The sequence below is a fragment of the Podarcis raffonei genome, chromosome 7, assembly GCF_027172205.1.
Source record: "Podarcis raffonei isolate rPodRaf1 chromosome 7, rPodRaf1.pri, whole genome shotgun sequence".
Taxonomy (NCBI): Eukaryota; Metazoa; Chordata; class Lepidosauria; order Squamata; family Lacertidae; genus Podarcis; species Podarcis raffonei.
The window spans coordinates 64,195,862-64,220,156 of record NC_070608.1 but is presented as its reverse complement, the minus strand read 5'-3'; the positions used below and the strand labels follow the sequence as shown (position 1 = coordinate 64,220,156).

General features: G+C 43.6%; 1 protein-coding gene across 19 annotated transcripts in view; it reads right to left on the bottom strand.

Moving 5' to 3' along the window:
* The window catches only part of RREB1 (ras responsive element binding protein 1), a 120,943-nt gene that overhangs the window by 87,014 nt on the left and 9,634 nt on the right, over positions 1-24,295 (bottom strand). For 6 of the 19 annotated variants that reach the window (XM_053396963.1, XM_053396962.1, XM_053396966.1 and 3 more), the window contains exon 3: positions 358-544. The exons of the other annotated variants lie outside the window; for them this stretch is intronic. The gene's annotated coding sequence lies outside the window, so the exon portion shown is untranslated. The remainder of the gene's footprint in view (positions 1-357; positions 545-24,295) is intronic. 19 annotated transcript variants of the gene reach the window in all.

The following is a 24,295-nucleotide window of genomic DNA, read 5'->3' as shown; positions in this document are numbered from 1 at the left end:
CGGCACTGGCACCCCTACACACAGAAAGAGAGTATATACATACACCACAGTTGGGGCTGACAGTCTTAGCAGTGGCGCCAGCCAAGTGCATGTGGGTAGGCCATTAAGGGCGCAACCCGGTTCTAGCTGCACTGAGCAGGGCTTTGGGCCTGACCAAGTGCATGTGCCAGCTGGCACCACACGGTTTATGATGCCAGTCCCACCAACGATGTATGCATGTCAAAGGGCAATGTCAGTGTCCTTAACAGGGTGGTGCCAGGAAATAAATGCAGACAGAGTGGGGCCAGAGCTCTGCTTGCCACTATGGGCTGCACCCATTAAGAAACCTGAGGGATGTACACACCACGAGTGACTTACCTAGGGGGCCAACAGAGCCTGAAAATCTGGGTTCTCGTATTATAATTTCTGCTTCTAAACCTAGTTTTTTGCTAGATTGGCTTGTTCATTTTCATAGCATTTGCTGTTATGCTGAAGTGAACTAACTCTGCCCGAATCAGGAAAGAGCTCAAAAACACACCAGATCAAGGACACCGCAACACAGCAACTGCAGAAATAGAAGGGGGTTTTTTGCTGAGAAAAATACTGTTTGAATTAAAGTATTACAAGCATGGCCAGTGTCCTGGGAATTCTGATGCTCTCAAAAGAAAACTTTTAAACTCTTCCCTGTTCTCTCCTGGTTTCAAGTTCATCTGTTGAAACCTCGATAATGTTCAAGTATCTGAAACAGCAGGGTAGCTGTGTTTGTAAGCCATGCGAAGGCTGCAATTGCAATACCGCCTTCTCAATGTAATCTCTCTCCACTCCCCTCTCGGTCCCTTTCCAGAGCTACAGGCATGAAGATGCAGGCCAAAGTACAAGCAAGGGAAATTAGCCAACCGGAGCTGCTGCGGAGGCTCACCTCCTCCCTAACCCCATGTGGCAACTCTGGACCAATCAACAAGCTCCACCCAGCTGTTCAGCTCTGCTCCCCGCACCCAATGACTGACAGCAGTGCACTGTTACTGCAGAAGGTGTCATCCATCACTGGAGAAAGAGAGCTTTTCAGTGTACCAGAAACTTTAGACATCTTAAATCCATCCTAACACCTGCATTTTCTCCTTCCACACCCTGTTCTTTTCTCTCTTTTTAAGGGGGTGGGGTGTGATTTGAATGCATGCACACATACAGATAAGAGACCCAAAAACAGACCAAAAAAAACCACTTTTAAAACTTCTTGTTATGACATGGTTTTCAGCCACTGCAAAAAAAATAAACTCTGCATACAAACAACTTGTTACGGATCTGAAACACCCTGCCATTGCATTGTTCTTCCAACATTGTGTAGCACACACACAACCTTACATTTGCCTCTCCTGAACCTTTAGGAGCTATGGGTGGCATGATACTGCTAAAAAACAGAAGAAAGAAATAGACCTGACAGCGTATAATATATGCCCAGATGACAGAAGACTGGCTTTACTAAAGACTCGCGGGCATGCTTATCGAATGAGGCAGCTAGTATTTCCAATGTGGAGACTCCTCTAATTTCCCTACACAGAGTCTATTTTTAATCAGCAACTACATGCACCCTCGCGTGTGCATACGTGCCACAGTATAACTGAACAAGCTCAGGAGTTCAGTAGTTCTATTTCACAGTTAACTTTGTGCTTTCATGTATGAGAAGAAACATTTCTCCCCTTTCCTTTAGAAATTTTGCAAAAAAGCAGCTAAGGGCACAATCCCGCTGCCTGAGCTGAGATTCCCACATCCCCAAAGTGCAAAGTAAATGGTTTGTCAAGTGCATCCCTTAATTCTTCCCATCAAGCCTGCACTTCCCTATCTTATAACTCTCTTAACTTATGAACAGCAATTGAAGGATTAATGACAGCTGGGAATTTTAACCTAGGGCTAGGGCCAGAGATTTGAAGGCATCTATAAAGTACGAGTGAGAGAGACCAGGTACAGCTCTCTCTCTCTCTCCATGTCCCATTTACTACCTTGAAAGCCTCTTACTATTTTCACATCCAAAACTAACATCTCACAACTGCTCAGTTTGCACAAGGACAGCTATGCCTATCACGTTACGCAGTTGAGAACTCATGTCATCCAAGCAAAGCCACAGCCAGCCCCAGAACATTTCAAATTAGAACTACGTAACACACCATCTCCCAAACTTAGGTCTAACCAGGGTTGCACACTGCCAGTGCCGATCGGTTTCATTCATGAGCAATAACATGACGCAACAGCAGCAAGGCTACAGAGCGTGCTCAGACAGAACAAAGTGACCTGCAAATCTGTTTACCCTAAATTTGTGCTTTACTTTTGAGATCAAAAAAGTTCAATCCTCATGGCACTTTACAGGCAAGACCTCTTGGGTTAAGTTACTCATTTAAAGTGGAGCAAAAGTTTGTTGGTCTAGAGAGGGCCATGCAAGTAGACTGGAGATTAATTTGCCAATATAATTTCCTAGTTATGGAACAGAATAGACAATAACGGCTAGAATTTACTGCACGTTTATCGGGGAGCACATTCATTTGTATGTCAAGATTTGAAAACGATACACATTTTGAAAACGGAAAAGATCAGGTCCAGTTCCAGACCATTTTCCTCCAACATTGTTGCTATCCAAAGTGGGAGATGCTAAGCACAAGACTTTCTGCAGACAGGATAGGGCCAGAAATTGGCATTATTTTTTTTTTCAGTCAGGCAATAAGTTCAGGCAGTTAAGCTGATGCAGCAATGTGCCCTTAAAGGACACAATTTAGAAGCACCTTTTTGATGCACAAGAATTTGCAAACATCACCCCTGACAAAAACACTTGTGTGAGACTGGACGGTTTAACTTTCTTGGACAGTTGCTCAAGCTTCATGGCCTCTCTCTGCTGTTTTTTTTAACTGCAAGTTACACCTTAAACATGGAAGGGAAGAGCATGGAATTGCTTTCCAGCCCCTACATCCCCTTACTTAAAACCAAAAAATAGTAGTAGTAATAATAATAATAATTCTTCCATCCTTTTGACCTTGGACTTGTTCATTTTGTCGGTGTCTTTCAGCACATTCTCTTTGCTAACTATTCCACACACTGCGAGCCCTGATAAAAGTGGTTAATGTTTACTGAAACCTGCGCATGAACTGTACTAAACCTGATAGGGAGGAAAAAAGGCAACGTTCTGCTAACAGCATCTCTGACCTTTTTATTAAAAAAAAGCTGCACACATTTTGACTTTTTAGCAAACCGTTTTCAAATAAATTGTATGTAGTTTTGGAGTGGAGGAGAGGCTGAGGAGAGAAGGGCAGGCAGCAAGAGATCAGAACAAGTAATAAAAAAGAAAGAATTTCTACACTGCCTGCACAGCAGCTGACCCAAACACAAAGATGTGTACCAAACCAGCCTCTTGAGGTCTGGGGAAAGGATCCATTAAGTTTGCTTCCTGCAGAAACAGAAGGAGCAGCAGCAGGGAGCCGAGAAACCAAAGATCACATCACATGTGTACAAGGTTAGCAAATAAAAACTGTCAGAAGAAACATATTGGCATCTATTCTAAGGCAAAGGTGCAAAAGTTGTGACCCTCCAGAAGTTTTGGGACTGCAACTCCCTTAAGCCTCAGAAGCATGGCCAATGGCCAGAGCTGCAGCCCAGCAACATCTGGGACGGCTACAGGTTACCCATCCCTGTCCTCGGACTCCTACTCAGGTGCACAGGCATGACCTAATATCCCATTCAACTCAGTGCCTGCAGTTATGCCGCTGCACATTACAACACAAGGTTTCTGTGACGGAGGCGGCATGATGCGGTTTCGCAAAGCGAGAAGCCAAAAGCCAAGGTTTGGGGGTGCCAGAATAAATCTATTACTTTGGTCCTGCCAGCCTTCAGCAGCCAACCTTCCTCAGGACATCAACAGAGCTCTCCCAAATTTTCCAGGCTACCGGTGTGCTTGCTATCATTTTGTACAGATTAGCTATCGCTTTGTGCTGCTGGTTCAATGGTTTCTTCCACACAGTCATTGTTCTGACCCAGATTTGGGGGGGGAGTGCATTGTAAGCCATCACCATGATTTGATCTGATAAATTTTCCATTCTTCTTCTTCTTTACACATCAAGAAGGGCAAAGGAAAGAAGGCTTTTAATTATGTTAACATATTCGTGCATGAGGATTAAAACTCAATCTGAACTCTGCAAAGAGCAGCTCTTTTCTCTCTCCCCCCCCCACTTTTATTTTTTTGTAAAGCAAGATGCTCTCCCAGGTGTTTAAACCAACTTTCCCCCGCTCTTCCCTACACAGCAGCAACAGAAAGGCAGTCACCTTGGAAACAAACATTGCCCAGTGTTTGCAGAACAAACAATGGTACCTTTTCAGCCAGTATGAAGCAGGCAAGGCATGGGGCAGCCAAGCAATCCTGGGGCTTACGGGAGTGTTAACATATTGCATTCATTCAGAGAGTCAAAAAATAGTTCAGCACTAGAAGTGAGACTCTCTCAAAGAGTGAATCTTTGGCTGGAAACCACAGCCAGACAATCTTGTGAGGTCAGCCCAGTCTCCCAACTAGGTGGCAAACTTCGCTGCGCAGTTAAGCCTGACAATTATTTTAATTGCCTCATGGAGAAAGCAAAGCAGTTAGCTCATCCCTCCAAAGCAAACTTTGAAAAAGGAGCGAACGTTTGCATCCATACGCTACATATGTTTTATTCCACTAAGTTTACAAATGCTTCCCATCAGATGACAATGTTTAGGGTTGCCATCTCTGTGACTGAAAGGTGTTTATTATTTCCCCCTGAAAACTGGATGCAGAATTATGCAAGCACATGCAGGCATCTCATCACGGACCCAGGTCTCAGCCTCAAAAGAATGCTGCATTCAGCAGACAAAAATGGTGATTTATAAAAAGTCACCACCTCAACCTGAATACACAAACATAAGCAGGGCACTCAGGTCACAATGCTAATTTCAAAAAGTTGTTGGGTTTTTTAAGAGACACTGGCCGTATGGTTCTGCACAGTAAACAACTAACAAGCTGTTAAAAACAGTAGCGCTTTAGCCTATCATAAAAAGTAAAGCGGTTATGCTTATAAGGATGCAAATGTAAAGATATCCTATGGGGGGCGGGGAGAGAAGTATGAGCTTGACACCCAACGACACCACTTTGCATAGAAGGAATGAGAAGTAGCAGAGTCTGGCTGGATCAGGCCAAACGCCCTTCTACTACAAGAGTCCTGTTCTCACCATGGCCAAGAAGATGCTCATGGGAAGAACTCAAGCAAAACCCTAGCACAAGAGCATTCTCCCCAAATGTGATTCCCAACAACTCAGCGTTCAAAACCAGCCGAGCACCAGGCGCATTTTGCAACAGGCAAAACACAGCCTTTTGCGAGGAAGTTGAGATGTTTGGTCACCAGGTTTGGTGCCTAACATCTCCATCTGGCTGGCTGGCATGGGTCTTTTGGTGTTGCGGTGCCCCACAGACCATTTGCTTTGTAATCTTGGTTTTTATATTAAAAGGGGGGGGCGCAAAAGCATAGTGTTGTGGTGGACCATAACCTAGTTTTAAGGTGACATCTGGCTCCTAGATTTTAAATCTCAGTTTCCAACAGTGCAGCGGTACTCAAAGGTCACTGCCTCAAAGAGTGGAGGTTGAACATGGCTTCTTAAGTATCAGTGGCTACTCTAGCCACAATGACTATGTCAACAACTATACGTTGCACCTCTGCACGCAGCAGTTAGTATCTAGTAGTCCTTTCTCATACCAGCAGGAATATAAAAATGTCAAAAATGCTGGGAGCTTCTTTGTACACAGTCAACCAAACTTGACAAAGCTGAAGATGTGCGGATCAATTAATGTTTTAAGCTGTGGTGCAAGCAGTGAACTCCACACCCAGAATTCTGTTTGAGCAACCAATTTAACCCGCAATCCAGCATGCAAAAATATCTGACACAGAAACACAGGAGCCCTGGAAAACGATGTTAAGCTGTGTGATGCTCGCTTGGTTTCCCCTTTGGCAACCCCAGCAGCTGATCAAAAAGAAGGAAACAAAACCCTAAGACGATTAAGGAAAAAACAGCATTCCGAGTGGACCATCGCTGTGCTTCATCGCCAGCTACAGCTACAGCTCTGCCCTGAAACCCTGGCTACATTCCTGAGAACAATTACATATAGGAAACGCCTGTTTATATTAATTGCATTAAAGCAGAAGATACTACTGCTTAGCTGCCTTTATTATTGCAACCCTAGAAAGCTAAATCCCGTTCTTCCTCTCCCCCTCTTAGCAGAGCCTGAGAGGCAAAGAAGGAGTTAAAAATGTATAAAACATGGTTCACAATGACCCGTTGCTCACTTAATAACAGCAGCGCACAAAGAGAGCGCATGACTGGAAGCAGAAATGTCTCGAGGATGCTGCTCCTATGTTAACATGCTGCACCTTCTAAGGAACTTAGAAAGAAAAGGGGGGCAACTTCGGGCCTCATCCCTTTTCCACCCTCCACTCCCAGCACTATTTCTCCCTACGGAAACTCAAAGAGTAAGCAAGCTCCCCCACAAAGATGAAGGAAGAGGAGATTGTGAGCTTATTCAGCAACTGCCAAAGAAGAAAGGGGTTAAGCGTGACCATCTTGCTGAGGGAAACAGAAAGGAGCAGCAGGCAGAGGGGCAGGCACAAACAAAACGAAGAGTGAAAGTTATCGGTAGCTTTCAAAAACCGCACCCACAGAAAAAACGCCTCTCCTCCACTACAAACACAGGCAAGCAGAACAGTTGCAGCAGAACAAATCCGTCTCTTATCTCTATCTCTCTCCCTCCCCATCACAAGTTTTCAGCACAAAACTCTTTCAGTTGCAGGGGGCTGGGGGCAGAGAGAGAGATGAGCAGCCTCACCCACCCAACCCCTCCTTTGCTAATAAATAACATTTTAAATAAAGCCTTGGTGACCCTTCCCAGCTTCTGTCCAGCCACAGTTAAGATACTGCTGCACACAAAACAATAAACATCTGCAGCGTGTGTGTGTGTGTGTGTGTGTGTTATAAAACCCTTTGCCTCCCCAACACATCCCAGCCACCTCCACTCCTCTCTTAAGCAACCCAAAAACTGTTGTACAAGCTTCTGGCTAAAAAGGCTGCACGATTTTGACAGGGAACTGGCAAGCAATGTGGCATAGTCTTCCTCAAATCTGAATTATCAGAGTCACTTAGCTTCTCTTCCTTCACAAAGTGGTTCTCTTGTCATTTTTAATATTTACCTCACAAAAATATATAGTGTGAAGCCATGCTATAAAAAGACTGCAGAGGCGATGTTACGGTTGCCAACTTTATTATTTTTCTCCTTTTAACCAGACCTTGGTTAAATGCCTTGATCTGCCAACGTTCCTCTCTGTTCTGGGAAACCAAGTGATTTTTTTTTTAATAGGTCAGCTTGCTGTCAAGCATAGAAACAGGCCAGGCTATTGTTTTCTGGTCAGCTGGCAACCGTAGGTGTTACACCTTTTCTCTTCAATGGCTTTCCACAAAAATAAAAAATAAAATTTGAAGACATCTTTGGCAAACCAGCATTGTCCAACTCTTACTACGCAAAAGAGCCCACAAGGTAGCATTCAATTCCATGGATTGTGTTCTTCACACCTGCAACACACCTTACCTCTCTAGATCAGTTTTGAAATTACACATTGGAGGCAAAAGTGAAACACTCACTCCAAAAAACCCCAAAGCACCAGTTCCAAACACACCAATTCCAATTTAATGAGCTTACAAATCAGACTGCAATTCTGTAAGAGGACACAAGGGTCAAGATCCACAATATCAGGATGGAAGCGTGCTTGGAACTGAAGCCCAGCTTGTATTATTTAAACATGCAGAAACCCAGAAGGTAACCAACACTTCTTCCATCCTTGTTGCAGATCAATGCCAAGATGATTTCCAATTTTGATTGTGTGGTTAAAGACACAGGAGCCTTTACAAGGGGGGAAAGTAGGCAAACTTACCATCCCAAGGCTGGAAAACAAACTGAAGTACACTATACTCCTATCACACAGTCATGCTCCAGTTCCTCTTCCCCCTTCCACAGTCATTTTATGTTCCACAAAGTGAAGCAGAACTTGCAGTAGCTGCTTTTGCCAGCCAACCATTTATTTTTAAAGTGGGGTGGCACACTGTTGACTAAAAGCAAAGGTCTATCAGTATAGTGCACCTCATTTACTTTATGTATATTGCTGCCAACTCAGTCCAGCCGGTGTAAGTCGAGTTATCCAACTTTTCAACCAGCTCCTGCAGCTGCACGTGTCACAGAGCAGATGACCACATCCCTCTCCATTTGGGTACCAATTTTTGAACAGATTGCTGCAGTGGAAAAAAGACACAAGCAGGCCAAGCGCTCTCCCACAGGACAGTCGGCAAGGCTAAAATGAGATGCGGCTGACCACTGTTGCCCATGACAAATATGCAAATCTGAAAGACCGCCTCTCCCCATATAAACTGCTCCGGACACTGCATTCATCATCTGAGGTGATTCATCATGTGCCTCCTCCACCTGAGGTCCAGAGGGTGGCAACACGAGAACAGGCCTTCTCTGTAGTGGCTCCCTGTTTGCAGAATGCTCTGCTCAGAGAGGTTTGCCTGGCGCCTTCATTATATATACAGTCATAGCTCAGGTTACAGACGCTTCAGGTTGCGTTTTTTTGGGTTACGGACCACCGAAACCCGGAAGTACCGAAACGGGTTACTTCCGGGTTTCGGCGGTCACGCATGTGCAGAAGAGCTAAATCGCACTTTGCGCATGCGCAGAAGCACTGAATTGCAACCTGCGCATGCGGATTGCAAACGTACATCCCGCATAGATCTCGTTCACAACCTGAGCACGTACGTAAGCGGAAGTACGACTGTGTTTAAGGCACCAGGAGAAATCATGTTCCTCTTCAACCAGGCCTTTGGCTGATTAAAACCCTACAGCCTTTTAAATGTGTCTGTGAGAAACAGGGGGTTATTGTTTTGCTGTTTTGTTTTATTTATTTACTTGTTTTTATTCCTGTATTTTATTATGTGAACTGTCCTGGGATCTTATGATGAATGGGGGGAGGTGTGTAAATCTAATAAATAGGTAGCAAATGCATCACTATTAAAAGCCACTACTATAACATATTCCACTGATTTTTACAAAGTTCACTTTGGTCCAATGCTCAATCTTCTTCCAACATGAGCAGCTGACCAGAGTATGACATAGTTAGAGCACATGATACAAGTGGAAAGCACTTATTGATATTGAAACTGCTCCAGAATTTATTTATTTTTAAGGCTGTCGCTTTTTTATACAGCAACAGCTCTACAAGACTCTTGGTAACCAACATGACAACTCTGCAAAGTAGGCCAGTAGCAGGCCCGGATTGCTGATAGACAATCAAGGATGAAGTCAAAGTCATCTAAGATGAGACGTTTAAATTGGGCGGGGGGGTGGCTTTCTTTGTCACCAAGCTCAAGCTACTCCAGTTCACAAATTTGTCTCTATCTTATGTATCCATATACAGATTCACAAATTTGTAGAGTTGGAAGGGACCAGGGGGGTCATCTAGTCCAACCCCTTGCAATTGCAGGAATCTTTCAGCCAACATGGGACTCAAAACCACAACCTAGAGATTAAAAGTCTCACGCTTTGCCAACTGAGCTATCCCTCCTCATACCATGTATAAAACAGGTTTTGTTGGGTTGTTGTTTTTTAACAACCAACTCATTTTAAATTAAGAGAGCAATAAAAGAACGTTCAGTTATCTAGCGTGAGCCAGAGTATTGCGCACCTAAGATTAATTTTAAAAAGCTCCGAACCTTCTCCACTCTATAGAAAACCTATAATAGTCTGTTTAACAGGGCCGCTAAACACACACACACATAGCCCTGAAGCCGGCATGGATTATCTAGATGCAATGCAATTGATTTGTGGTGAATTCTCACAAATTCATTAGGACTAGGAACACTTGTTACACCCATCAATGTGCTATTATAAAGATTCATTGGTTTAAAAAATTGTATCTCTCAGTAGAACAAATTATTATAAAATCCATGCAACGGCAATCACCAAAACAATCTTACCACTTACTCACAGAAATATATTAATCAGAACCCATTAAACAAAATGGATTGACTCCAATAATTAAATATAAATGACTGCTGGAAAACCCAAACTTTGCCCCCAGTGTCTAATTACAGCTGTATTAATCACAACAATCATATAAACAAGGTTCATTAAGTTTGTTGTACCCCCACACAAGCCAAAGTTGCACTCAAAATGCTCAGAGCTGGCTTACAGGGCGTTTTAACAAGTAAAGTTTTGCTGCTACTAACAAAAAATTATTTCCCCATTTTATTTTCCGGTTTTGTCCAATGCTGTTGTAAACACTAGAAATTCATCTAACAGATTAATTTTTAAACCTTTATTATGAATTATTGGCAATTCATATACATTTTTTTAAAAAACAACAACAACACAGTGCTTTATAGCTCCTGCTAATGATCTTACTGCTATTACATCCATTCTATAGACATGGAACCTGATGCTGAGATGTCAAACTTCCCCAAGTCATCCATATGGATGACAAGGAAGTTGAACTCATAATTCCACTTCCCTGTCCATTGTACAATGCTGCATCTCCACATATAGCTCCATCAGTAGTAGAGCGTGAGACTCTTAATCTCAGGTTCGTGGGTTCAAGGCCCCACATTGGGCAAAATATTCCTGCATTGCAGTGGGTTAGGACTAGGTGACCCTCATGATCCCTTCCGACTCTACAATTCTATGATTTCAATACATGACACCAAACAAGTGATAGCCATTTCCCATGACAGAGACACAAAAACAACTCTCCTTCCCGACACCAAGGTCACAGTGCTATCCACATGGTAGCCATATGAGCAGATATGGGAAGTCCATTCTGCCTCTCATCTTAACAGTTATGTTCCAGCGTTCAGCTCCACGACCTCTTTCCAATGCAGGGAGTCAACCCTGAAACATATGAAGAAGCAATAAAGACCAATGGTTTCCTATGCAAGGGCACCAGGACTTTCGCTAAGCACTGAAAGCACACAGGCAACTGACACTGTGGACCAGGGAAAAAGGCAGCTTCCATAGGAAGCCAATGCAAACATTTCCACCTTGACTTGAGGCCCGGCATCTCACAACAATGAGCTGAAATACGTATCAGATTCCTAGTGTTCTTAAAAGTTTTTTTCCCAAGCTAAGGTTCATCTCCATGCTAGAATTAAATAATAATTCCATTTTCACATTATATGGAAAGTGATCCTAAACCTGCTACTTATGTTATTAATTATTATTATTTATTGAATTTATATACAGTGGTACCTCGGTTTAAGAGCAGTCCTGTTTAAAAACGATTGGGTTTATGAACTCCGCAAAACCTGAAATAGTGTCCCTGTTTGAGAACTTTACCTCGGTCTAAGAACAGAATCTGAACAGTGGAAGGGCAGCGGGAGGCCTCATTAGGGAAAGCTGCCTCGGTTTAAGAACAGTTTTGGTTTAAGAACGGACTTCTGGAACGGATTAAGTTCATAAACCAAGGCACCACTGTACCGCCTCTATACCTGCAGGTCTCACAGCACAAAATCAGAACACAAAACCACAAAATACATAATCAAAACAAAAACAACCCGACAAACACCCCAACACACTTCAAAAGGGCATAGGATGTCAATTAAAGTTAAAGAACAATTTAAAGGCAATTTAAAAGAAGAAGCAGTACTCTCTTGCTGGGCAGCAGCAGTCCTTTTGAAGCCTGTCAGGCCCCACCCTGGGCCAGGTGGAGAGAGGCAGAAACAGGGCCCTCAGGCTCTCAGCATGACTCTCCTTCTACTGGTACCCGCACATAGGCCTGGTTAGATGCAAGGATCACTACCCACTCATCTCCCATAAAATGTCTACTGAAAAGCCGTGATGGACAGGGAGAAGAATGATTCATAAGAGCTTACTTTGACATGACTCATCCAACATCTGTTCGTTGAAGACAGATGCTCAGAGGATTACTACCTGGAGGCAACTGGGAACATCATAGCAATGAGATGATGCCTCCCATCTCCTTTGCAATATACAGTGGCAGATCCTGGTACCAGGATGTGAGGAGCTCAGGGACATTCTGACCAACAAACTCCATCTCCAGTTAGAGAACACTGAAGATCTATGAACTTGACTGGCAAAGGAGGAAGGCTATCTCAGTAACAGGAACCATACAACAGAAGTAGATTGACCAAGTCTCATCACACATAAGACCAATTTACATCCCGATGAGCACGAAGTGATATACAGAAAAAGTGTGCATCTTTTTGCACTCGTTTTCAAACTGACTTTTAAACTTCAGAACAGAACAAGGATCTCCGCCCCATAAGTTTCCACCTCAAAGGGGCTCAATACAAATCCTCTGCCAATAATACTAAGCCAGACTTATTCACACATTTTTTAATAGGGTTTACTTGTCCAGAGGTCTACTTCCCCTCGATAGTGCTGGGTCATATGACTCAATGCCTGTGAATGCCAAGAGAACTCTTATGCCTCTTGTTTATAGCATGTGACATTGTGGCATGATGGCACCGTGCTTCCACGATTCAAATTCCTTCACTTGCTTGTCTGCATGATGATCTACAAGCAGGAAGAATCAAAACATAGCACAGGCTGAAGTGGCACCAAGCACCAGGAAACGAGAAAAGGACAGTTCTAGCGTTGCTTGTGTCACTTCTCTCCTAAGCAAAACAAAACCAATCAACTCCAAAGGATGCTATAAGGTGTTCATTTTATTAAATGGGTGCAGTATCTTTGCATGTGGCTAATACAAAGGATACAAGCTTAACAGGGTCTTAGAAATCTGCTCTTATTTCTGGTAAAGAGGCTAGCAGCAAAAAAAATGTTTGGGACTCTCCTCGGACAGTGAGAGATTGCCACACAGTGTATGTCCTATTAGGGTGAAGGAAAGAGAGACCTGCCAATCATGGTGGAAACGGTTTCAAACACACACACACACCCCTGTTGCATTTCAAGGAATTTTAATTCACAATGCCGGCCTTCACCATCTTCCTGTTTCACTGCTCCCTAAGCTGCTTCAGGATGGCGCCTGTGGCGATTCCAGATTTCAAGGCAGGCTTAAGAGTCCAATTTTTAAATTTGAAATGAGACACCATTTTTAATTCAAGATGAACTGAGGCTGTAAGTAGGGAACTGGATGCCGCTGGCAGGCCAAATCTTTCCTTCCCCAGTCCTTGCAAGTCAACTCTTGACAGCTGGAAATATAAAAATGAATACCATCTCCCAAACCCTGCCTTTTTGATTGACCTGTCAATCACCTGACATCATTCTAATGTTACCTGTGACATCAGGTGTTGGGCAGGTGAGCACAGTTTGGAGAAAAGGGGCTTGAAGGCCTAATTAAGGCCCCTGTCAGACCAGAGATTCTCCATCATTGCCACAAGAAAAAACACTTCCAGGGTGAAAGGTCACACACACTCTCTCCCATCCACACATTCCACAGCATCTATAGTGAGCATACCAACTATTAATAATAATAATAATAATAATATTTATAATAACTTTTATTTATACCCCGCCCTCCCCGTCCAAGACCAGGCTCAGGGCGGCTAACATCAGGTATAAAAACAATTGATTAAAATACAACTTAAAAACAGGATTAAAATACAACTTAAAATGCAGACTCATTTCAGTAGAAGCCCAGATCAAAAACTGTTTGGGGGGAGAAAAAGTCAAATCTTCACCAAGGCCAACTATCCAGACTAGTCCTACGTGGGCCAGAAAAAAGCCAGGCAAGTCCCCAGATAGGGGTTCCATCACAGAAGGAAAAGGAAAGAGGGGGAGGGGAACAGGCTGATTCCAAGCAGATCCTAGGGATTTTGGAAGGAATCTAACTTTATACCAATATGGTTGTAAAATATATATAGCCCCTAAAAGTGTACTTTTTTCTAAAAGACCAGCACCGCCGAACAGAATCCCATCAGTAGTCTTCACAACAGCCTTGCTTGAATGAACACACAGTTTGGTTTAATCTAAGTGCTGGTACCTGAATGTCAACATCTTGCCAACCTGCCAGCATCGCAGAATGCTCAAACATCTGCCTCCCGCATGAGAGTGCCAGGCTTACCTTCCCAGATGCAGGGGGAAACACTCTGGGGCTCCACCCTACATTTCACCCTAGAGCAAATCTAGGGGGTGTGGTGGGGGGAGAAATGGTATCTGTACTCACCTCCCCGGATTCCAAAAAGGAACATGGAGACAGAGCTGACTGCCAGCAGGAAGAGGGAAACAGGTGAGATGGAATGCAGAGCAGAAGACGTAGAAGCCATCAGGGTGGCAAGTTGGTATCACAGAATTGCAGAGTTGGAAGGAAACAAACACGAGTGCCATCTAGTCCAACCCACTGCAGTGCAGGAATCTTTTGCCCAAGATTGCCTCAAACCCATGACCCTGAGATTTAAGAATCTCATTCCAACCCCCTATAATACCTTTTGATTACATTCATATGTACATTTAAAAAAAAATCAAAAAATTATATTATGGTAACCTGTTCACCCTAGATAAGGACACCCTTGATGTATTAAGAACAGAAAGCAACTTCCCAACAACTAGAGAATAGAAGCTATTCATCCACTTCCTGCCTTCAGTGGCCAGGAGTGTCATGCAGGAAACCAAAGAAAAGGATTGGGAAATCTCCCTAGCCACTGTATGCCATAGATGATAGATAGATATATAGACAGACAGACAGACAGACAGATGACAGACAGACCTGTCTTTTGTGTAAATGTAAAGGGGGGTAGATCTTTATCGTTCTGCCAGGACACTGAGGTCCAGTGCCGAGGGCATTCTGGCGGTTCCCTCACTGCGAGAAGTAAGGTACCAGGGAACTAGGCAGAGGGCCTTCTCGGTAGTGGCACCCGCTCTGTGGAACGGAAATGTCAAAGAGAAGAACAACTACCAGACGTTTAGAAGGCAGCCCTGTTTAGGGAAGCTTTTAATGTTTAACAGACCACTGTATTTTAATATTTTGTTGCAAGCCGCCCAGAGTGGCTGGGGAAACCCAGCCAGATGGGCGGGGTATAACTGATAAAGTATTTTATTATTATTATTAATTGACTGCGCTTATTGTAATTGGTTTTAGAATTTCTGTTGCATCTATAAGTTGTTTTGAGTCATTTCCACAAGCAAAGCAACTAATAAATATAAAGGAATCTCAAGTTCCCCTGGGAATGGCAGCAAATGACCGCAATGTCATTTTGCAAAGAATCACAGCACAATTTACACAGCACATGTGGGATTCTCCAGCTAGTTATCGAAATATCATGTGGATCGTCATTGGGGAGATAAGTAAATGTCATCCTTCTAACACTAACAACCCAGAAGCACTGTGATCCCGGGTATGTACCCTAAACCAATTTTAGCCCCCCACTACTGCTTTGGGGGCACAACTCCTACAGTAGAAGAACTTACCTAGTGGCAATTACCATAATCCACCTACAATTATAGAGCCAGATTCTCAATGAAATCACCACTACTCTATGACCCAAAATAAATACTGCACCATTCTATCTTAATGGGATAAGCATCAGTTAACTCCCCGGGGTACTAATGCCACTTGGCTATGAAACCAAGGAAGCGAAACAGACAATTTCCTAGTCCATTTTTACATTGTGATTTGAGCGGACCAAAGAGCTGATTAAATGGCTAGCTAATCTACACAAAGCAAAAGCCATTTCCCAAACTTATATCAGTAGATGCAGGTCATCAAAAACACAGAAAACATTAAATATGTTTGTGTGAGATCAACCCATACAGCACACTCCCATGTAGGTCTACTCAAAAGTAAGCCCCACTGTGTTTAAGGATACTTACTCCAAGGTAAGTTTACTGGATTGCCCAATTGTCCAAAAACCTGGAAAACTGAATTAAGATACCTGTCTAAAAGTCACAAATTATTATGTAGATCATGCAGTGAAAAATCCATTCCTGCTCTCTTCAAGAGCACTAGAGATAGCAAACATGACCATACATGTCCACAGGAGTTCAATTCAATTGCATGAATCCATTTTCTGTTTTCAGGAGGGTTCACTTTCGATACAGATTCAATGATCACATTTGAAAGATTATTTTAGGAAAGACGTAGCTGTTTCAAAGAAAGATGCCACGAGCCTTATAAAGCATTGCATACACTGGCAGCCAGAACAGATGACAAACCATCTAAGGTTGCAGCAAGTACCCACATACTTGGGAAGAAGACCAAGTCACATCAACAGAATTACCCTCCAGAAGACTGCAAAGGGCTGCAATGTTAATTCAGCTCAATTCATTGGACGTTGTCCTTTCACAGACATATACAACATCACTGCAAAAATCCCATAGGTCTAAAAACTCAAGTTGATTTGGTCTCAATTTAATATTCCGAGGATTGAAGTTATTTTGCATAAACACTATAGTAAAATCTAATTTTCTGTAGAGGTATGTTTTGAGTCATGCACATTGCGTAAAGAGGAGTCTCAACCACACACACAAAATTGCTAAGGATCAAGAAGCATCTGCACTCTTGAGAATTATTTCAGCCACAGGATTTAATAACCTGGCACCCCACTTCTAAAAATACACCTATCAGCAACAGCACACTGGACAGCTTATTACCAAAATAGCATCCTGTGCAAGGCAAGTGGGCATGGCCATTTTGCTATGCTGCATGCCAGGTCCAATGTAATTTTATTGACAAGACACCATGTACAAAAGTCTTGTCACAAGCTCCACAAGCTGGTCTTCTCCCAGTGCAAACAATGCACAACATAAAACCTATTCAGGTGTTCTTTTTCCTCAGGGGATGAGGGGGCGAATGTGCTGGTCTACTTTGCTCCCTCCAATGAACTGGAGGGCAACTGTCTATGGCAGGGAGCCTGCTGTTCTAATGGGGTCTCCTTCCATGGTTATGGAAGGTTGTCAATAGAACAGGGAACCCAAAGAAGCAGAGCAGCCATTAACAAGGCGCATATATAATATATAAATATATACAGAGAGAGAGAGAGAGAGAGTGTGTTAATTGAACTCCTGAGAACTTAAAAAGAGCAGACTGGGAATTCTAGGAAGGCACCATCAAATAAAAGAATCTAAAAACAACCCCACTGTGTACACAGAACATGCACAGGAAACAAACCCACTTCAGACTTTAGTAATTACGCCACATACAGTATTATGGCGATGACATACTGTGGCTCAAAGTAGTTGGGTGTTCAATTAACATTAAACAAGGGCAACTTGATCAACCAATCTCAATACTGGATCTTTCAAGACCCAATTGTTACTATTGCTGCTTCAAGTGAATGAAACAGGCATATTTCTGAGCATCAGTGTCCAACTGAGGGCTTTTTAAATATCAAAGCAGCATACAAAAAACTTTAACAGTTCTATATATTATTTAAGTTGCTAGAAACATGGCAGCATAAACCATCACGGCTTTGGACACACAACAAAGTACTATGGGGTAAAAGATGACATGTATACTCAGGAAAGTATGTTTCTACATCAAAAGGCACAGGAGTGTTTACACAGCCAATATGGGGTTGCAGTAGTGCTTTTCTCAGCCATCAACTACGGGGCAGTAGCCAAACTTGGCCTGTTGCAACAAAGACAGCCTTAGTCAGTACACAACCACAGTGGTACCTCAGGTTACATATGCTTCAGGTTACAGACTCCACTAACCCAGAAATAATACCTCAGGTTAAGAACTTTGCTTCAGGATGAGAACAGAAATCGTGCTCCAGCGGCGCAACGGCAGCAGGAGGCCCCATTAGCTAAAGTGGTGCTTCAGGTTAAGAACAGTTTCAGGCTAAGAACGGACCTCTGGAACGAATTAAGTACTTAACCCGAGGTACCACTGTACACTGGAAAAGCCAGGCCACATACCACTGGTGGCAGTAGATATAATGAGGTCCGGTTGCTTGTTTACATGCACATCAACCCTCTTGCCTTCTACAATATAAGTGGCTTTGGCCTCACATCTGCCACACCACTACAGGCCAGCAAGTCACATCAGGGCTCAGTTGTGCTAACACACCCAGAAGAAATGAATGGGAATGCTGCAGCTCCCCTCCCAAAAATCATAGTTCACATCTCTATTCAGTATTTTCTCCCAGCCTCAGGATTCACAAAAAATAACATGTGAATCACAACAGCCTGCAACGCGGGTTGCTGAGAGTGAACAAGCAGCAGAGATTCTCTGTGCACAATTAAATGCAAAAAAAGTGATTAAATCTGTGCTAGCACAGTCAGCAAAAAAAGAGAGGAGGTGACGCCCAGATGACTATGGACTTCGCTTTCCTGAGAACTGCTCAGGGTTTGTATTCTCCTATACACATTTTGTTGCGGTGTATGGGGGGGAAACTCTGTATGGATCCACTGCCTTCCAAAGTATTTGTGGTCCAAAGACTAGTTGGCCTTTTCTTTAAAAAAAAGCGAGCAGGAAACATGAATTCACCCACGAATGAAGTTTAGCAATGGTACGTGCAAAAAAGCTGCTTCAGCCACAGGGTGTCGAGTAACGAATCACACTCCTCAACACAACGGGTTGCTTAACATTTCATGCACCTGCCCACTGTCTTCAGAGTGCCTGGCTCTGCAACCAGTAGAGGCAGGTTGCTTACTAAATTGCAAGGATGCCAAAAGAGGGAACACAAAGGCATACACACAGGTAAATAAAGGATCTTGCCCAGGGTGGGGGAAAGAGTTCATATTCTTTCACATATACTGGTGTCCTGCTCCCGCTCTCTTTTCTTGTATGAGCTCCACCCAAATGGAAGACTCAATTGTCATTTCATCAATACCAATAAGCAAAACCACACACACACACACACACACACACGTCAGTACAGTTTCTGGGCTGGGGAGCAGTTGCAACAGCGCACAGAGCTGTTTGTGAAGGGGCGCAGAACAGGAAACGGCATGTGTGCCGCTGGGAGTCAGCAAAGAAGAGAAAAAGCTCAGCACAGCCATTAAGGCAAGCCCAGCAGTAAGGAGTCCTAAAAACACAGGGTTTAGAAAAGATAGAGGAGTGTTTCTAGGAACTCCATGTTATCTTTGCAAATCTCATTTTGCCAGCACGCTTGTGGCATCACAGAGGCTAAAAGACCGAATGACCACCTGGGGAAGTCCCCTGCCTTGGCAATAAATGTGCTAGGTAGCCTTGGAGCAGGGTTTCCCAAACTTCAGTCTCCAGCTGTTTTGGGACTACAATTCCCATCATCCCTGACCACTAGTCCTGCTAGCTAGGGATGATGGGCATTGTAGTTCCAAAACAGCTGGAGACCCAAGCTTGGGAAACCTTGCCTTAGAGGAAAACCCACTCTATTAACAACATGGGTCTACCATGTCAGGTGTTTTGTAAAGATTACAGTAAGGTAGCAGTCACTTTGAACATTCTAAAATACGAAATATTATATGCATTCCTATATTTCGGGTAACCCCAAATAACTAAGATACCAAATTATATTAATCCATTGACTACACTTCCCTGGGCTTAATCTGTGCAAGTCCTCAGCCCCAGCATCTGTTCTCAAAGCTACGGCACAATTGCAGAAAAGATGGACTGCACTACTCAGCAGGTGAAGAGTGAATTTCTACTGTCACTGGGCAACCAGAGTGGCTCTAGGCGAATGGGGAAGGCTTCTAGGATGGACTGTTCTCCTTAAATTTCTGGAGATAAAGACTTTCCAGCATACAAGAGTGGGATTTCTCTCTCTCCTTAAAAATTCATTTTGCCCTGGCAAGTAGTGATACCCATAAAAACCCAAACCGTTCTCAGTGCTGAGCATCATTTACCCAAGTATAATACTTTCCAGACACTGAAGCAGCAGGATAAGAGAATTTGCGGCCCTACGGATGCTGATGGGACTCTCAAGAGACGATCCGCTCCAGCCAGCAGAACCGACAGCCAGGGATGATAGAACCTCTAGTCAAATCAATATCAGGAGCACTACAGGTCCCCCAACCCCTGATTTAAAGTAATGCCTACTGCCTTGGAAACCACGAAAAATGGCATTGCAAAAGTATTCCATTAGCCACGTGCTGCGAGCTAAGCATTTCCACCATCTTTATTTCATGCCTCTTGTAACCAGTGTTTGAAATTAGCCAGGCGTGTTTTGCGACTGGCGCAGGTCCAGTTGCGACCATGTGGAAATCTCTGGATGCCAGGTTGGCAAAATGTCACTTCGAGAAGTAATTTCCTTGAAGCTTAAATTAGTGTTATTCTGGGTTGGTTTATTTGACGTTTTAATGTGCTGTAAACGGCTTTGAGATTTGTTCTTTAAAATATATAGTGGTATAGAAATGGAATTAATAATAATAATTGTAGTAATAAATTCCATCGAGGGGGGAGGACAGCACCAAGACATTCCAAGTGGTGACCGCAGCCCAGGTTCAAGGTACCATTTGGCGATTAGATTACATATCTGAGTTTCTAACACTGCTTTTAACTTCTGTGCATGCCATGGATGAGGCATAGGCAAACTCGGCCCTCCAGATGTTTTGAGACTACAACTCCCATCATCCCTGACCACTGGTCCTGTTAGCTAGTGATGATGGGAGTTGTAGTCCCAAAACATCTGGAGGGCCGAGTTTGCCTATGCCTGCCATAGATGTGTTAGCTAGCACCCCAGTTCAAGCCCCCAAATAGAGAGCTATGCACAAAGGCCACAGCAAGCAGCCAGCTTCTGTTGTTGTTTTTAGAGACACTTCCTAGAATACCAATATGAGTAAGAGAACTAAGGGGTAGTCATAGCACATGACATGCACAAACACAGAGAGCAATCTCAGTAAAAGGCCACAGCCACACTTCACATACTGACACAGCAGAATTCCACATGCAATTTAGGTCCCTGGCTCCAGCAGGGCTCAAAGCATGTTTCCATCAGGGTGGCCAGATGTAAAAGACAACACAGCTCTGGTGCTCTCTTAACAGCTGTGCAGAAGAGCAACCGCTGGCACAGCCAGAATTCCCCCATCCACGTAAACCTTAAGGGTCATCAGAACTTGGTCTTCCCTTTTCCCATCTGGTCACCTTCACTTAGAAATGTCAAGTCTCTCTGAAGCCAAATATGTGTCAGGCAAAGAACTGTTGCCAAAAGGAGCAGACAACCAAGCACAACTGCAGCGACTTATTCGTTTCTGTAGGGTTTGTGCAGCAGCAAAAATCAACCCAATGAGTATTTTGTGGGTTACTGCCGAAAGCAGGCATGAGGCCCAGAAGGCTGTGAGCATGAAAACAGTGTTAGAAATTCAGATATATAAACTAATCGCCAAACCTGGGTTATGGTCGCCACAACTGAAATGTATAGGTGCCAGGGTTTGTTTGTTTGCAACTGAATTATTATTAATAATAATTATTATTGTTATTTCTATACCGCTTTATATATTAAGGAAAAAATCTCAAAGTAGTATACAACACATTAAAACATCAAATAAAACAATCCAGAATAAAACAAATTCAAGCTTCAAGAGAAATATTTCAGATTCTTCTCTAGGTAAGATTTTGCTTTCCCTAGTTGCCAACCTAGCATCCAGAGATCTCCACGTAACTGGACCCATGCCAGTCACAAAATGTGCCTGGCTAATTTCGAACACTGCATGGAACCTGCAGGATTTCCAAACTACCATTACTCCTAGCTATTGGCAATGCTGTCCGGAGCCGATGCAGTTGCAGCCCTCCAGAAGGTGTTGCAACTCCAGGTTTCCCATCCCCGAGAGAGAGACCTGTGTCTTAAAATCAGGGGCGAATACTTCCTTCAACCACTTCCTTAAAATGCAATAAATTTACCTGCTAGGCAGCTCCACCTAGTCCAGCAGTATTCAGTGTTTTTAATCCCCAAGGAACCCTTTCCACACAGACTTATTTCCAAAAGAATCCCTTTAGAGGATTCTAGGGCAAGTGTGCACTGACCAGGCCTATCAGGCTTTAGCATCCCCCCCCCGCCCCATGGGTATAGCCAAGAGTACACCTGACACTTCTTTGCAGTAGAAAAATGGCTGGTGATACAAAATGGCGGCCAAGTCATGTTTCAATAAAGTTTGAGGAACTATAGCTCGGTTAGAGAATACATGTTTCGCATGCAGAAGATCTCCAGGTTCAATCCTGAGCATCAGGGAAAACAGGTCTAGAAGACATCTCCTCCAATCCTGGAGAAGTCCTCCTGCCAGTCACAGAGGAGGCAATGTGGCTTCCCCTGGCAGCCATGAAGCCTACGAGCCCCCCACCCCTTTGTCATGTGGTGGGGAGGGTTGTTACAATTTCTCCCCCAGCCCCTCAAAAACACAAAGGTGAAAGAGGAAGTGAAAGCATCACTTTCTCCCACTCCCTCTTTCAACTCAACGTGCATTTTCAAGACACGGATCGGCACCTGAGCAGCTGAACGGAAAGCGAAGCGACCAAAAGTGTAAGAGGCGAGCAGGAAGGATAGGTGGGAAATTGGGGGAGGGGGGTTTTCTGATATGGGCAACTGGGAGGAAAATGTAGCAACCAGAGAGAGAAAGGGAGGTGCCACGGAAGAGAAGGCAACAAGACATACCAAATACAGTAAAATGGATCCTCTTGGAAGTTGCGTAATTTTTCCACAGGTTCCTCACACATCCCAACCAAATCACAGCTCCCATCTGCTTCCATTGAATGAAGCATAAAAATTATGGATCCAGAGCTGTCACGGCACAAAAACATGGATCCAAATCACAGGTTCAAATGGATCTTCAGGAGGCTTACAAGGGCTTCCCTCAAAACCACCATCACATCTCTGTGTCCAGAGAGATGCTCTGTGGTTTGTTGATAGTTTCGCTGTCACCCAGTGTGGAGCCAGTGTGGTGTAGTGGTTAAGAGCGGTAGTCTCGTAATCTGGGGAACCAGGTTCGCGTCTCCGCTCCTCCACATGCAGCTGCTGGGTGACCTTGGGCTAGTCACACTTCTCTGAAGTCTCTCAGCCCCACTCACCTCACAGAGTGTTTGTTGTGGGGGACGAAGGGAAAGGAGAATGTTAGCCGCTTTGAGACTCCTGAAGGGGAGTGAAAGGCAGGATATCAAATCCAAACTCTTCTTCTTCTTCTTCTTCACCCTATGTAAAAATAGCCTTGAAAATCCGTGAGGATCTATATATTGAATCAATGCTTTTGTGGTGCTGGCTGGCCTGCACTGGATCTGTTTTATTTGGTGCTTTAATGTGTTGCAAACTGCTTTGAGATTTGTTCTTTAAAATACGAAGCAGTACAGAAAATGAAATTAATAAAAATAATAAATCCCAATGCAAAAAAAGGGGCACCTAGACATTCCATTGTGGCGACCATAACCTAGGTTTATGGAGCCATTAGGCAATTAGATTATGTATCTCGAGTTTCTGACACTGGGTTCGAACCTACAATTCTGAGATTAAGATTCAAGCCCTCTGTAGTCTAAAGAGAAACATCAGCTGCTGCTGCACTGCTTTAGAAACCAAGCCTTTCAAAACTACCAGGTTAAGAAGAGCACTCCTGTCAAAAAGAGCAAGTTGCCTTGAAGTGCTAGTTTTTCTGTGAGTCTCAAGAGCAGAGCCACATATTATTATTTTTTTAAAAAAGAGCAAGGCCACAGAAGCCTGCAGAGTCCTTAAGATTCCAGAGGCATGTGCCTCAGAGTGACGAACTTCAGCAATATGAGGTTACCCAGCTAATTTTCTCTGCGCAATCCAAGCCAACCCTCTGTGCAACTACCAAGAAAAGTTGAGTCGACATTCTGGTCTGAGCCAGACAAGTGCAAACTGGATCATACATAAAATCTGGACTCAGAGGGGACAGGGAGGGTGTGGCACATTCCCTAGCAACCAGCTGCAGAACTTTAGGATGCTTCAAGTGCTGTTTCTACGAAGCCTTGCTTAAAATGACAAGAGGTGCCCCCAAAATCCAAATTGCATGGAAAATCCAAACTGTATGCAGAGTTTGTTGATGACAACCGGCTGCATGTAGAAAAGGTGTCTGTGCAGAATTCTCCGCACCCCTTTAATCACATACTTTAAATGGAAGCCCAACATCAGGAAATGATAAACAATCCTTAACTGAGCAGCAATTATAATTATAACTCTAATAAATTAACGGGCTTGCCCATTAATTCCCAGGAAGCAAAGATTCCACTTAAAATAAAATAAAAAGGACAAAATAAAAAGGACAAAAACAAAACCCCCCCTTTTTTTTTTGCTAAGGACCACCCACTAGCCAGCGCTGCCAATGCCATGGTTTGGCAACTTGGGAGCAACCCATGTCTTTGCATACCTCTCCTCCCCACTGGCTCAGGCACTGCCTCTT